Raw genomic sequence first — 16,339 nt, 5'->3', positions numbered from 1 at the left:
GGACAGTTGTCCATAGGACCACCAGCAACCTATGGATACGTAGGATTTACGTGGAGAGGCAAGGATGCCTCAAAAGAGTCCTGATTTACGGTCCTACAGTGAGACGAAGCCTAAGGACAAGAAGAAGTCACAGATGCCCTTTATGTTAAGGGTATATATAAACCCAAAGGCCCTTTTCAGGGCCACCCACATTTCTCGAAAAGAGATCGACTTTCAATTGCCTACCCCATTTTTTTATTTAATATATGTGTGTATGTGTGTGTGTTCTATCCCTCTCCCCTGTTCCCTTTCCATAGACCCCTCAGGTCGGGACCTTATTAAAATAGGGTCCCGACCCTGTTCCATTTTGTCGCTCAACAGACCCACAATCTATTCCCATGTTAAATTTACATTGTCCCCAGATTGTCCCATGATTTTTCCCCATGTTAAATTTCCATTGTCTCCAGATTGTCCCATGATTTTTCCCCATGTTAAATTTCCATTGTCTCCAGATTGTCCCATGATTTTTCCCCATGTTAAATTTCCATTGTCTCCAGATTGTCCCAAGGGGTCCTGTAATGGTAATTCCCATTGTCTCCAGGGTATCCCACTTCACTACTCCTCCACCAGCTTTGCTTTTATTGCAAAATATAACTGTAAGAATGCATTACTTGAGAGCAGAAAGGGAAAATTAAGTTTACAACTATATGAGGTTCCCCCTAAAATGGTCTAAAAATGTATTTGAAATCTGATATAAAGCATGACTTTGATCAAGGAGAACGTGGAAAGTGAATTGAAATTTACAACTGTTCAGAATTCCGCTTCTCTCCTTAGTCCAAAAATGTACTTGAAAGAAGATAATGATTGGTGTCTAATTTAGAGCAATGAGGAGGGGAATCCCTACCACTTGTCATATTCTTCTCAGGTAATGCCTTGTTTCGACGGTGGTATTTTGCAATAAAATCCAATGATATTGTTCAGATATTCAGATACACGATCAATTTACGTGAACTATACTTCCTTGTTTCTCTCCCAGCTTCTTGATGAGTCCTTTACGACCATGCATTTTTTAAACATTTTTTTTAATTGTTTGGTGTCAGATACTCATTGTCAGAGTGACGTTTGATGAGGAGTCAAACTTTTAATATAACTAATACAAATATCTACAATTAATTAAAAACCTAAAAGAATTTAAGATCTTAAAATATGTTTTCCATTTCGGGTAATGAAGCTGGAGATAGCAGAGGCTGATGTTAGATTTTTTTAAAAAAACTGACACATTTTTCCCTGTGGTGAAAATGAATCGTAAGGGGTGTCGACGTAAGCGGATTTTTAATGGCTTTCCAATGATGCATATATCATTCATTTATGTTTAATAGTTATAAAAAGTGTGGTCAGAAAAGAAAAAAATCTGACAGTCTGATCTGATCTGACTCAGCTTCAAGTTGTCGGTTACCTTTAATTCGTCGCTTACACGCTTATTTGATGTCAGAAATACATATTTGTTACCTCCTTGACAAGAAATTTTAAAAAGCTAACTGGCCATACCTACTCTTTGTTGATATCTACAGCAAGCAGATGTTTCAAAAGAGTTGATAAGTGGAGCTTCTTAGTGGCAAAAGTTTCAGGACGTGATGAAACCTCGCTATACATTGAGAGTATACGCTCTAGTCGTTCATGCGCTCTTGTGCTTCAAGGACATGATTTTCCATATGGAAACTACGTTAACGTTTATCATCATTAAATCAGTAATAACTAGCATCATTTTGCTGATAGTGTCAAATCGAAGCAATGTCATATTATAACAGCGTTCTTCTGTTGTCTCTGATCATAGCAATGCATTGTTAATGCCAGATTGGAGTAACCTATTGCAAGTGTCAGATAGGTGCAGTGCATTACTAATATTAGGTCTGAGCAGATCTTTGCTACAACAAGATGTTTATAGATAAGAAATGACACCCATGTGTTAAAATTTAATTCGGTATCCAAACTTGTGACACTTGAGTACCAATGGACCTGACTAATGTTGACAAGTTTTTTGAAACTGCAGGAAAAAAATAAAGCTAATAATTAGCACTGAGCAAGCAGCTTTATAATGCTAGGAGAGATTGGCATAGACGTGTGTAACTACGGTCTTTACATATCGAGCGATTACAATATTTTTAGGGTACTCAGAGACAATCTGACATTATAATAGCGAGAGCCCCAGACTCATTAGTTTCGAATGTTAGTTTTTGCCAGATAATCGGTTTATTCCTAAAACAGGACCCACATAGCATTTTCAGTAAAGACCTGGATAATTGCCATGCCCTGGCTGTTTTCATGTGGTATATATTCTCATCAGTACATCTATAATGTCTTCAGAATGGCACATCCTGGTGTCGAGATTTCTTTCTTATTTTATTATCGTTCTCACGCTAATAGGAAACGAAACAGCCCTTTTACAGTTTTTAGTTAAAGTTTAATATTTGCATATAGTTTATAAACCCTTTTAATATTGTCATCATCCTTGAGATAAATAAGTTAAAAGCTAAGTTAATTCATACTAAAACAAGAACGCTTGTCTATTTTACACTGGATCAGGTTCATAATGAAACACTCTCGCTCACTGGTTTGAATTATGGTCACAGTCACAAACCACTTCAATTAATGTTTTGGTTGAAATGTTAAAATTTCCTAATGTTTCTTAAACTCTTTGAATGATTACCTTCTTATTTATTACAGGATTGTAACATCGGAGTCAAGGTCATATGATTTACAGTAATGTTTTAATCCCATTTGTAAAATGACCCATTTCTGATAAAATTGCAAGCGGACAAATGAAAAATAGGTGACGGTCTTGATGCTAGTGAACATCATAGCGATGAAACTAAGGACTCGTGGGAGGATACCTAAATAAAATGAAAATGGTTTTTGAATGGTCTGAACTACACTTTACCGAAAATAACATACTCCAACACTTGACAAAAGTTAGTCTATGATTGTCATATTACCACAGTTTCACGAGCCATGTTTTCCTATTATCAGCAAGCCCTCGTGTTTCTATGGATTACATAACATTGTTTACTAGTCCTAAAAGTCAAAATCAAAATGTATCGTATTTCATAATTTATATTTTTAAAAACGGTTTGGTAAGTCAGACTAAGAATTACGTACACTCATTTTCCTCAAGAGGAAGTAGCGATACAGTATTTAGCGTGTCAGACTTGCGATCCCAATGATGTAGGTTTGAATACCATTGCATCAGGCCTGGCTATATTTAGTTCTATCCCATGGTCACACGCCACAAGACTATGCTTTTAATAACAGCTGGTGAAACATATCCAAGCAAACTTGCAGTAATGTATTAATGTAGAATAGCTGGTAAAATCATGCTTTGTGTATACACAGAAGAAATTTGAAATGCAGGAACGAATGCAGTTTTATGATGTTTGAGGTTCTAATTTAGTAGCTGGGTTCGCAAATTTTGACCTGTGGTTAGTAGGGGAGGGTGGGGGAGGAGTGGAATGCAGGGCTTCTTTTATATGATATACGTTGTTGATATAGACAATGTTTCACCTAAAGTTCACTTGAAACTGACCGGAACCGAAGAAAGTGGCTAGAATTTATCGATGTATCAAACGTTTAGATCAGTATCACGTGACCGTTTAAATCCAATTGCAGGACGCTCAGTCAACTCATAATTATTGGAGTTATAATAAATTAAGAATTGATGGATAACCTGCACAGTACCTATCATTATGACTAGTAATGATACGTTAAATAACGAAGAATTATTATAGTAGACTTCCTCGTCATATATTAGGCTACTATAAGGCTGTACTTGATTTTTAAACACTTTTCAGATATTTATTCAAAAGTAGCAGTACGGTAGAGTAATTATTGATAACATTTGAATTAATAAGGTCATAAATGTTTTGAATAAATACATAAATTACATAACTTAAGAGAAATGAAAAAATCGCAATCGCCTATTATATTGTCTTAGGCACGATCTCATTAATATGCATTTGCAATGTTCCATAGTAACTATTTAGATCAAAACATGAGGCATCTTCTTTTTAGAAAACAATAACGGACCTAATAACACGTTTTTGCTAAACAAATGTTTCAATCATTCAATTTGTGACCCTGTAATATTACCATGTGACTCCTCAGTCCTTAAGCTTTTATGTACAGTATAGTAAACTTTAACGGAAATGCTATGTACAACACATCTCTAATGGAAATACTATGCACAGTGTAACAAACTCTAATGGAAATGCTATGTTGAGTATAACAAACTCAAATGGAAATGCATTGTACAGAATAACAAACTCTAATGGAAATGTGATGTACAGTGCAATAAACTCTAATGGAAAAGCTATGTAACGTATAATCTCTAATGAAAATGCTATGTACACTATAACAGACTCTAATGAAAAGGCTAATTCTGTCAAAAGTCTATCGTGTCTCCGACAGCGTTGGACAAAACCTGACCTGTGGCCTTTTAGTCTAATTTCTTTAAGGACCTTTGTGCATCGAGGAGGGCTTACATTAACAGTTTAAATCCAATCAAACTGCAAGACACTCAATCAATTCAGAATTATTGGAGTTAGAATAAATTACAAACTAAGGCTTAACCTGTACAATACGTTTCCTCAAAAGATCTAAAACTACACAATTTTAGCATTGTGACTTATAGTAGATAATAACAAATGCATGGATGTATGCATGGACCCGGCCTCACAATGTGCTTGTTTCATGAGATGTGTGTGTGATTTTTGATGTATACAATGCATGGTTGTGTGAATATACCTGGGCAACACAATATGCCTGTTTCACAGGATGTGTGATTTATGATGTGTATGTGATTTATATGTGATTTATTTTGTATTTATTTGTGGTTTATGATGTATACAATGCATGGATATATGCTTGGATCTAGGACATAAAATACGCAAGGATCTTTACCTTTTCTCCCTTGTTTAGAGGTTCCTTTCATAGGAATTGTGGACATTCTCTGTGTCTCCTGTCTTAGAGGTTCCTTTCTTAGGTATTGTAGACATTCTGTGTGTCTCGTGTCTTAGGGGCTCGTTTCCTAGGTATTGTGGACATTCGGTGTTTCTCTTGTCTTCGACGTTCCTTTCTTAGGTAGTGTGGACGTTCTGTGTGTCTCTTGTCTTGGAAGTTTCTTTCATGGGTATTATGGACATTATGTGTGTCTCTTGTCGTAGAGGTTCTTTTCATAGGTATTATGAACATTATGTGTGTCTCTTGTCGTAGAGGTTCTTTTCTTAGGTATTGTGGACATTATGTGTGTCTCTTGTCGTAGAAGTTCTTTTCATAGGTATTATGGACATACTGGAGCCCAAAGTCCTTTTTCTTTACATGTAACTTGACTTTTATCTCCATTGATATAGTCACAAGTCCAATTACTATATAAATCAGTGACAAGAAGTGTGATATGTTCTGTGTCTTCCATCTTCAAAGACTGAACTGAATGCGTGCATTTTCTTAGGTAGAATGGTGTCTTTACTTATAACGATACAGTGTGCACTCTAGTCGAATTAAATTTATGGGGCGAGAGTGTGTACCATAGTGAAATTAAATTTTGAATCATCATCGAAAGATAAACCTTTTTTTAAGAGAACTCAGAAGTAGCGAAGAGACGACATTGGATGTCGACTAAACTGCCCAGAGAAGTATTATCACAGGTTCACTCTGAATATTTTGAAGAAGAAGTAAGCGATCATAAGTCAATACAACCTACTTCCACTACAAGACTGTGTTATTCATTGAATTACAAAGTGCTCACTGGAGTAAAATATGTTTGTAGACTTTTGTGAACTATTCAATACCGAGAAGGACAAAACTAGCTAAAAACCAATAGTCTTTCAGTAGCCCCTGAAGATTATTTTTGCATTCGAGCTACCATAAAAGTGACTTCCAGAAAATTTAGAGTGACGGCTTACACTTACACAATCAGATTAAAAGAGTTCACGTCTCACGTTCCAGCAGAGAAAACAAATGTTCACAATGATACAGGAATTGAAGCTACAACGCCAAACTCAAGATTACTGCCGTTTGGGACTATCCATTACTCACTTCAGTTTGAAGTCATCACATGCAGAATCAAATTCTTACAAAATCTGAGAACCAATTGAACACGCCAAATATCAACTGACGAGACTGATATGATCGATGGCAAAAGCCACTCCTCGCCCGTCACACTCTCGCCAGCAAAGGTAGCGGACGGCGCTACGTTTTATCGGTGTGACAATTTCGCAGTGTCAAATGAAGTATCGTTCTAATTAACATCCATCAAAATAATGTTTAATAATGTTGCCTGTGCTGTCGTAATGACTCGAACATGATCAGCGCAAAACGTTACTGTACAATTGAAAAGACTATGGGAGAAACTCAAAACAATAGAGAAAAGGAGAAATACTTTTGCAGGAAGCAGATATTTCCAAAGAGTCGGTGTGTGGAGCTCCTAATTGGCAAAAGTTTCAGTAGCTGATGAAACCTCGCCATACATTGAGAGTATATGCTCCAGTATTTGGTGCATTCTCATGCTTTAAGGAGACGATATCCGGCTTGGAAACTACGTTCGCGTTCATCACCATCAAAATAATTTTGACGTTATTACTAGTATCACAAGATTTCTAGGCGTAATGGTTGCTTAACTTCCAGACCCTGCATTGCAGAAGGAAATAATTAGTTCATTAATCAACTTCCATGCTAGCATTGTTCAGTCCAGCCTGCTATAAGTTACATCTACATTCCAGAAACAGAAGAGTGCTTGCTAATTATTGATAATGTGCATCACCTGTGGAAATCTTGTTTTAAGAAATAGCTAAAAGTCACACCTTTGTCCAGAAAATGGGTGTTTGTGTCCAAGTTGTCGACTTCAACCATCGCATTGAAAGACATGACAAAGATCCCTAGAAGCATTAAAAGGACGAGCAGAATAAGAATAAAATGAAAAAAGAAGAACGTGAATTATATATTTTTTTCTTTCTCTTGCGCTGCGTATTCAAAAAAAAAAACCTGGAATTCACACTCATACTGTATGTGTGGTTCATGGCAATTCTGACAAGTGTATTCAAGAGTCTTTATTGTGTCACTGACCAAGCTGTAGCTTGATTCTAGAAGAACACAAAAAGGAATCATTCAGATGAGAACGAGAGATGTATTGAGTCCTTGAAAATAGCTTTGTATAAGTGCTGTTGGCTGCATTAAACTCTTGTTTGTTATGTACCTCTAGCACACGCTCAGCTGATAATATTCTTACTTAGAAGTAACCACCAAATCAATTCATTGATTTGACTAATTTTCCTATTCATTGGTTTGTTAGTTACATTATGATATTCTAGAGCCTTGGAACGGCGTGCTGATGTGTCATGCAGTTGTATGGCAAGAGAGACTATGCGTCTGAAAATAGGATCTCGTCAGTGTCTGGGTTTGGGTTGATTGGAGGAAATGATATGTTGCACTTGTGCTTTTAGGAACCCTAAAGCCGAGAACAACCGGTTTCTTTCTTGACGTCCATGGAAAAAACGGAAACATTGACATCAAGTCAGACTCACAGAAGTGTAGTTTGATTCGCTCGGTAGTCAGATCCACTGCCTGTTATACTGATGTAGTGAGAGTATATACATCACTTGCGCGTGTATTTAGAAAATCTCTGACCTGTTAGTACTTGCACTTTCATATCAGATTTCAAGACACTTCTAGATAAAATACGAAGCCTGGTATCTGACTTCTTAACATTACACAATTTGTGTGCATCAGCTTTATTACTAAATTAATTTCGTACTGAAATCGAAGCAAGAATAGTATTTTGCGCTATTCCAGGGTAGGACCTTTCTCAAAATATCGCAGCCCTACTGACCCGAAAATCATTTGTTGGTCCGTTCGTTGCGAGGACAATGGTAGATGTAAATTAATTGTAATGCGAGTTCTTTTATAAAATGATCAATTGCATAATGTTTCAACTCAAAAGTATTTTGTACTTTACATTACTCATAAAATGCATGACACTGATCAGGCGTTATAAAATTAATTGGATTTTTCGCGTATCACCATGACTCGCTAAAACTTGAAACATCCGTGTTACAATGTCATATCAGAAATGCAAAATTTGAAATCTCCGTGCCACGGTGTCATATGAAAAACGCTAAGCTTGCATCATATTTCTTGAGCAACACATTTGTTTGGGAGACCCTTGTCTCTTTAAATATTAGGTTCAGTATAATCTTTTCTATCTTTACTGCTACTGCGTCCTTATTTTACGATTCGGTGGATCATTCTTACCATGTCTAGACGGTATGATAATGAGGCAGGTGTTCCTGATCTAAAAGGATTTACAAAGTTCAAACCTACTTATTTTATTTTCTCTTCGTTGGCTTAAAATATACATAAACCTACAAATTCGACCGACTAATCGCGAGTTTTATTTCTGAGCAAACAGCCTCGTTCTCTTCTTTTCTTTTCTTGTTATTATTACCGATATATTTGTTGCTGCTTGTGCTGTTGGTGTCTGTTAAATGTGGTTCATTATGTGTATTATGCCTATAAATTAAATATATGCTTAAAAACAACAATTATCCTTTCAAATATGCTACCCCTATATTGATTAGTGACTTTAGCTTAAGGAACATTATGAACGCGTCTTCGTTAGATAAACAGAGATTCCACAGAGATAGAAACAACGAATTTCCGTGTATTATTCCTAAAGTTTGAAATATCTACCTATATTAATATATCTGCATGTTCCTTTTATAACCTAATACCAAGATTAACATATTACATTACCTAAATAAAAGCAATATAAATATAATATAATATAAATGGGTTTACACGGACGGTTCGGGTAGTGGATTATTGCATTCATAATGCAAGGATTTGCGAACGATATAGAACCTGCAGAAACTCATCCATGATACCCCAAACCATAACCAAGTCCAGTTTGGTAAATATAAAGTAGACCCATTCACAAGATAAGATAGCAAACAGACGGATATATTTCTGAATCCATCTAATAAGAGTGTTTGTCTTGTTAAAAGTGCATTTCAACCAACAAGGCAAACACATTCTTCTTAACAAAGGGATATATAATTCAGATGATGCAGTGAGTTCAGTCTAACTTCCCTTGAATGTCTGGTATCGTTTGGGTCAAGTCAACAACTGATTCCATTAAAATGTTATTAAATCCAAAAAGCCAGTGTGAGAATGATTTTAAGCGTGTCGCCAAAAAACATATGCAAAATACTTTCTTTGTGTGACTCGATCTTCCATTATGTAAATATATATTGATATTAGCCAATAATACTGCTACAGAGAGGGGGATTACTTTGCAGATGGTAGACATATATTTCCAGCGGAGGTAACTCTAACCGGAACATATGCCGCTCAGTTATGACGCCAACGTACTGGCATTAAACGTCACTAATACTTTTATCATTTAATGAAACGGGTAAGAAGAACACAAGTCACTGGATAAATATGGAGTGGCGGGGCGAAAATATGAACGTATTATGATGCCAGCTACATGAATAATATTGCAACGGGTCACTGGGAAATGGTGGGATGAAATAACTATTAGCTTCGTATGATACCAGCTATAATTTTAATAGAACACTGGGTAGTTGTGAATGGAAGGGCGAAATAATTATTAACATGCTATGATGCCAACTGTATATTGAATAGAACACGGGGTGATTGAGGAATGGTACGGGAAAAAAAACTATTAGCGTAATGTCTGTTTCACAGAGCACTGGCTGACTGGGGAATGGTAGGGTAAAATAAATGTCAGTGCATGGTGATGCAAGCTGTGCGTTCCTTTGAGAGTGGGGTGATAGGGAAATGGTATGGTGAAACAACTATAAGCGTATTATGATGCCAGCTCTGTGTTCATTTGAGCACAGGGTGAATAGGGAATGTTAAGTCTAAATAACTAATAGAATCTTTTGATACCAGCTATATGTTAATAAAGTACTGTGTGATATAGAAATGATAGAGTGATATAACTATTCGAGTCGTATGCTGCCAGCTTTACGTTTAACAGAGCAATGGATGATAGAGGAATGGTAGGGTGAAATAACTGTTAGCTTCTTATGGTGCCAACAGATGTTACCAGTAAGCTAATGCCTTTAATTTCATCCTAGACGGTGAGTTATTGTAGGCCACGAATTACCGTAATCGGTGAATTACCGTAGGCCGTGAGTTACTTTAGGCCGTTAATTACCGTAGGCCCTGAATTAACGTAGGCCATGAATTAATGTAGACCATGAGTTTGTTTGGCCATAAATTACCGTAGACCGCGAATTACTGAATTTTCAAATGAAATGTGTAAGATAATTGACTAGAGTGAAATATGATCCGTATTTTCTCCAACGTCGATAAGATAATGACCAAGACAGTTTAGCTAGTTTTAGCTGCTTGCATGTTGCGATAGTAAGAGTGGACGCACACATGAAAACGAACCAAGTTTAAGTCCAATATTGTACATTCTTTCTTCCAATTTTTAGAGTGCTGTTTCGCCTTGAACTAGGAAAGCGATTTATGTTTCTACTGAATTTGCATTGCGAATATACCCAAAATAGCACAGAACACAAACAATAAGCCAGGGGTATAGTACGCAATCACGTATTAGCCTGCTATACATATTGCTGGCCAATACATTTGAGCATAAAATATAATTGGTTGGTTGTTGTGGGGTTTAACGCCATTTTGCAGCACACAATAGGCTATACATGGCGGCCTGTATTAATGGTGGAGGAAGAACCAGGGGAAACCCCCGGAAAGAACCACCGACCCACGAGAAGCTACTGGCAAGCTCTCTCACATACCCACATTGGCTGAATCCGAGACTCGAACCGGTGACAAAGGTGAGATGGCAGTGATCCGTAACGGAGAGCGCTTTAGACCACTCGGCCACTCGGGGCCCCACATAACATATAATATAATATAATATAATATAATATAATATAATATAATATAATATGATATGATATGATATGATATGATATGATATGATATGATATGATATAATATAATATAATGATAATTTGCTTCTAGGAAGCGAATAACGGATATATATAATCTCGTGGGTGAAAAAAAACCCAAATATTTTCACGCACTCCATCAAATATACCAGTTATTCACTAGTGTCAAGTAAATTTCATCTCTAAGTCTTATGTTCATGATGAAATGAGGCAGTATGGTTTGTGACATTTTTATCATGAACGAACTTCTCCAGTCATCTCCATAAACAATACACCATCTTGCATTATACTAATTTGTGTGTGTGTGTATGTGTGTGTGTGTGTGTGTGTGTGTGTGTGTGGCTTGGATTTTTAACGTAGCTTTAAAAAATCAATTCAATCATATCGATACGATGTATGTGGTGTGGCAGTTTATATTGATGTCTCTCATTGGGGATTCATGCCGCAGACAGGTAGCATGATGGCCCACCCAGTCACATTATCCTGACACCATGCCGACCAGTCCTAACACTAACTCTTGATGCTGAGCACCAAGCGAGGCAGCTGTTAGTGTCATTTTTGTAAGTCTTTGGTATGACTCGGCCGGTGATCGAATCCACGACCTCCCGCATCTGAGGCGGACGCTCTAACCACTAGGCCACCGGAGCGGTGGTCTAACTGACAACAATTAGCCCATGTTCAATAATTAGATACTTATGCTTCTAGTGTCAAATCGAATACATGTTTGATTATTACAGCGTTCTTCTGGTGTCTCTGATTAGAGGAATTTATTAATAATGTTAGATTGGAGCAATGCATTAAAATGTTGCGTCTGAGCAGATCTTTGCTAAATGACATCGGTGCGTTTATATATCAGAAATGAAATGCTAGTCAGATTGTAACAACATATTGCTGGTGTTCTCATTAGAGCAAGGTATTGTTGGTGTCAGATTGGAACAGAGTGTTGTTAGTGTCGAATATGTGTAGTCTTTTCCTAGTGTCGGATATATGTAGTCTATTGCTAGTGTCTGATTAGAGCAATGCATTGTTAGTGTCAGATTGGAACAGAGTGTTGCTAGTGCCGGATAGGATTTATCCTAGAAATATGTCAGTGGATAGTCGCACCAATATGAGGTTCTCACCAACAGACTTCTCTTCATGTCTTAGTCCTAAATTAAAATGGTGGATATCTAATGTTTAGTGTGGTCCTTAATATAAAGTCATTTTGCCATCGGGTCTTCACGGAAAAACTTCTTGTGATGTCTAGTTTGTCATAAACAAAATTGGTGTTGATTTGATGTCTAATATGGACACAACTGTGTTGCTTTGGTCCTATTAGTATGAGGGAGGAGGAACCATGAACTTGATATGACATGTGATCTGAAACTGTTGCAATGCAATATTTATATGTAAACGATTGAATATTCATGATGACAGATATTCAAAAAGTATAAATACAAAATAACTTTGAATCTGATTTACCCCATCTTGTACAATTTTCATCGTCGTAAATCTCGTCATCAATTACTAGTACAAGCCCTCAATTTGATGCAGAACTATAGACCCTCGTGTTGTTCTTTTTAGGGCTTTCATAATCTACTTGCCTGATGCCAGAAAGAAGCTCTTATTAGTCGCGGGCATCATGCCCTGGGCAAGGTGAAAAAAATAAGAGATGTCGTGTATAGTTCGTAATGCTGTATGTTCTGCAAGTTGTATACTTTGCGATCTCACAAAAGTAAATATATCATCACCGTAATATATGATTACGTATATCGCAATCTATGACTGAACAATTGTTAAAGTCAAAAATCCAAATCACACAAACACACATATCGCAATCTTCTTATCTATAATGATCGACAGTTTCAATAATCAGTCTACCTCTGCCAGAGTGAATAATTTCGATTTTGTAATCTGTGCATAACATGAATAGTTGAAGCTTGTCTTAACAAACATAGACTGTATATTTATATTTAAAATTGTTGGTTAAATTTCAATCAATATATATATATAGAACAATCTGCTTTTCGAAGATTATGTTGATGCATATCGTCTATTTGAAGGTAGTTAGATAATGCTTGTATATATGTTAATACTGCTGTAACTGGTGTGAGATTTATTTTACAGGTATGCTTTAAAAATCACTTATCCATAATGATTAGCCATTTCTATTTCTTTAAATGCCAAATCAATCAACCTAACATCTAGCACCCGAATCGGTGTTTATCATCTATTATCTGATTGTGTACATGAAAATTACAGAAGGCCGATAACTATTTATTGTCTGGAAAATAAATAAACGAATAAAAATAAATGTTCTAAACTCCTTCTCAAAAGTCATTTCGTCAGAGATAGTTTTAATGCATATCGTCGATTTCAAGGTGACTGGATGATAATTGTTAAGCAAATGGATAATCAATGTTCTCAGATCATTTAGTTTTAAGAAGAAAAAAATCATTCCATTAGTTTTGCTTTCATTATAAATTTGTACATATTAATCTGGTAGCATATCTAGGCTTAGAAAAGTGAATTTAACAACGTTCCCAAAAGAAAATTAAAAAAAAACTTTCAAAGAAAAATAATGTTTTAGGTCAATGTCTTTTACCTAAAATCCCCACTTCTCTCAATCCTCTCTCTGTCTCCTTGTCTGTCTGTCTGTCTGTCTGTCTGTTTGTCTCCCTGTCTCTCTCTCTCTCTCACTCTCTCTCTCTCTCTCTCTCTCTCTCTCTCTCTCTCTCTCTCTCTCTCTCTCTCTTCTAGCTGTCTCAAACCATAATACATTTATATATGTATATACACTTGCATAAATCTTGATTCTAACTCTTCCTTTTCTTCTCACGTCCATATTTATCTTCATTTACTATTTACGCACATCTTTTTGATAACTTTAATCATCATCATATGGTTTTAAGGCATAAACAAAAATGAAAGACAAATTAATTGTAAAAGGAATGTAACGCAATTTCTTAACTTCCCTATAAAATTCTGCCTAATTTTTAAACTTTCACTGTGATATATTGTTGTAAAATAATGGGTCAATCGCACATCTCCCAAAGGCAAGTTCAGTTCAAGTGAATTTGCCATGGGCAAACTGACCTATGAAAAATGTGTTGCTCTGGTGACTACGTAATTTTTTAAAATCTCATTGTCTTATTTTAAATCATGAATTGACGATTTAGAAATGTTTGATATTTTTAAGTTTTGATTATACACAATCTATACTTGATGCATATTTTTTAATTATAATATTTCTCATTTCCCAACTGGATGGTAATTTTCAATTGTGTCAGTAAAAGAGGTCACGAATTTGTAAAACATCACCCGAGGTGTTTTTTTTTTCCGGCATAATAACTTAAACTTGTATTTGTAAAAGATCTGAACATTTAAGCTGGTATGTCTGTCTGTATATAGTTTTAATTGAAGATAAATAAGCTCCTAAGCTTTTAAATAGTTATCTTCACATGTTTTAGTCGGACAGGCACAATAAGAGAAAAAAATATTCAGGTTCCCAGGTTGATGGTAGTCTTTGATTGTGTGCAATTAGTCCTCACACTGACGTCCTCACAATGATGGTAAACTAAGAGTAGTCCTCGTAATGTTTATAAAATATACGGCAAAAAGGAAGTGATACAGATATTACATGGCTTACAGTTAAGCTTGCTTTCAACTTTCTAACATATACTTTTATTCCTTCTTATGGTCCTCGAAATGTAGTCATATGTCAAGGTCCTCACAAGTATATGAATACAAGTGTGTGTGTGTGTGTGTGTGTGATTAGGATTTTTAACGTAACTTTAACAATTTTTCAGTCATATCGCAACGATGACTGCAGTGTGACAGTTTATAGTGATGTCTAGCACTGGGGCATCATGCCGCAGACATGTAGTATGATGTCCCACCCAGTCACATTATCCTGACACCAGGCCGACCAGTCATAACACTAACCTCTTAATACTGAGCGCCAAGCGAGGCTGCTTTTAGTACCATTTGTGTAAGTCTTTGGTATGACTCGGTCGGGGTTCGAACCAACGACTGTTTTGTAGTACATGTTCGTATTATGATTATTATGCTTATTATTATTATTATTATTACAGAAAAAAAAACATGATATGGGATTTAATGAACGGAACACCACTTTATATTAATAAAATAGACGGCACTATTGTTCATCCGTAAGTAGGTCAACACAAACTAGGCTGCTAACTGATCATTAATTCTTCGAAGGGGAAGGGAAAGAAGCGGGGGCCAGAGGCAGAGAGTTTTGAAGAAAAAAAAATCCGTCCCCCAGATAGCTTGATAAAATATTATTGCTATCAATGTTAGAAAAATATCCATAATATTAGTTGCATCGTAGTTATCTGGAGGTAAGCGAAAATATATCCCAACTGGAACGAAAATCTGGTGCCAACCCCCACCCTCGAGTCAATTGAATGATCGGTCACCAATATTGTTAAACAACACATTAATTAGGCGTACATTCCGCGTGTTCTTAATAAATATACAGATATGCAAAATTTACAAAAACTGTTTGATAATGTTTTCGAGCCAGGTGGTACATGTGCAATTATATCCTGAATGGTATCAATCATATAAGATGTAATACCATATAAAGTCGTCGCATAGTTTATAAATACCTGATTTAAGAGTACATTCGGTATTGTTTCTTTTAAAATTGAGATTTGGGAACCTAACAATTAACCCAGTGGAAATCGTATACCTTGCACTGTCACGTGCACATGCTGTAGCACGGGGGAGCGGATATCACCAAGGAATATTCACCAGATGTAAGCATAGAAGGCTTGTCTTATAGAACCGATAAATGAAGGGTGTAAGAATCACGAAAAAAAAGTATCAAGAATGCAGCAGGTAGAAACATGACTAATTAATTGATAGTATGCCCAGATTTTATGACAGTTTCATGTTAGTCATTGCTGACGTGAATTAATAATCGTCTTGGAGCTCATCCAAGCTGTTCAGAAATGTGTGCCAGGGATAATTCTCATTGCTAATATTAAGGTAAATTCTCTCTCTTTCTCTTTCTCTCTCTCTCTCTCTCTCTCACACACACACACACACACACACATACATACATATATATATATATATATATATATATATATATATATATATATATATATATATATATATATATATATATATATATATATATATATATGGCGGTCAGTATAAATGGTGGAGGAAGAACCCGGGAAAACCCCGGAAAGAACTACCGATTCAGTAGAGTTCGCACCTGCACAAACACCTCCAATAATAATAATAATAATAATAACTACAACTGCAACTATTTTGATAACCATACTGGTAATAATTTGCATCAGCATTATGGAAGTCGTCATCATAATCATCATCACTGCAACGATAAGAAGACG

The 16,339-nt window shown here is 36.0% G+C and overlaps 1 protein-coding gene across 1 annotated transcript in view; it reads left to right on the top strand.

Annotated features, from left to right (window-relative positions):
* Positions 1-15,709: 15,709 nt before the first annotated feature.
* Positions 15,710-16,339, top strand: part of LOC149783041 (uncharacterized) — a 107,675-nt gene continuing 107,045 nt past the window's right edge. The window contains exon 1 of the mRNA XM_089934636.1: positions 15,710-15,965. The gene's annotated coding sequence lies outside the window, so the exon portion shown is untranslated. The remainder of the gene's footprint in view (positions 15,966-16,339) is intronic.

Source organism: Sinohyriopsis cumingii, chromosome 15 (assembly GCF_028554795.1).
Source record: "Sinohyriopsis cumingii isolate HCF-2022 chromosome 15, ASM2855479v2, whole genome shotgun sequence".
Classification (NCBI taxonomy): domain Eukaryota; kingdom Metazoa; phylum Mollusca; class Bivalvia; order Unionida; family Unionidae; genus Sinohyriopsis; species Sinohyriopsis cumingii.
The sequence above is the reverse complement of the archived record's forward strand: the minus strand, read 5'-3'. Positions and strand labels throughout refer to the sequence as shown.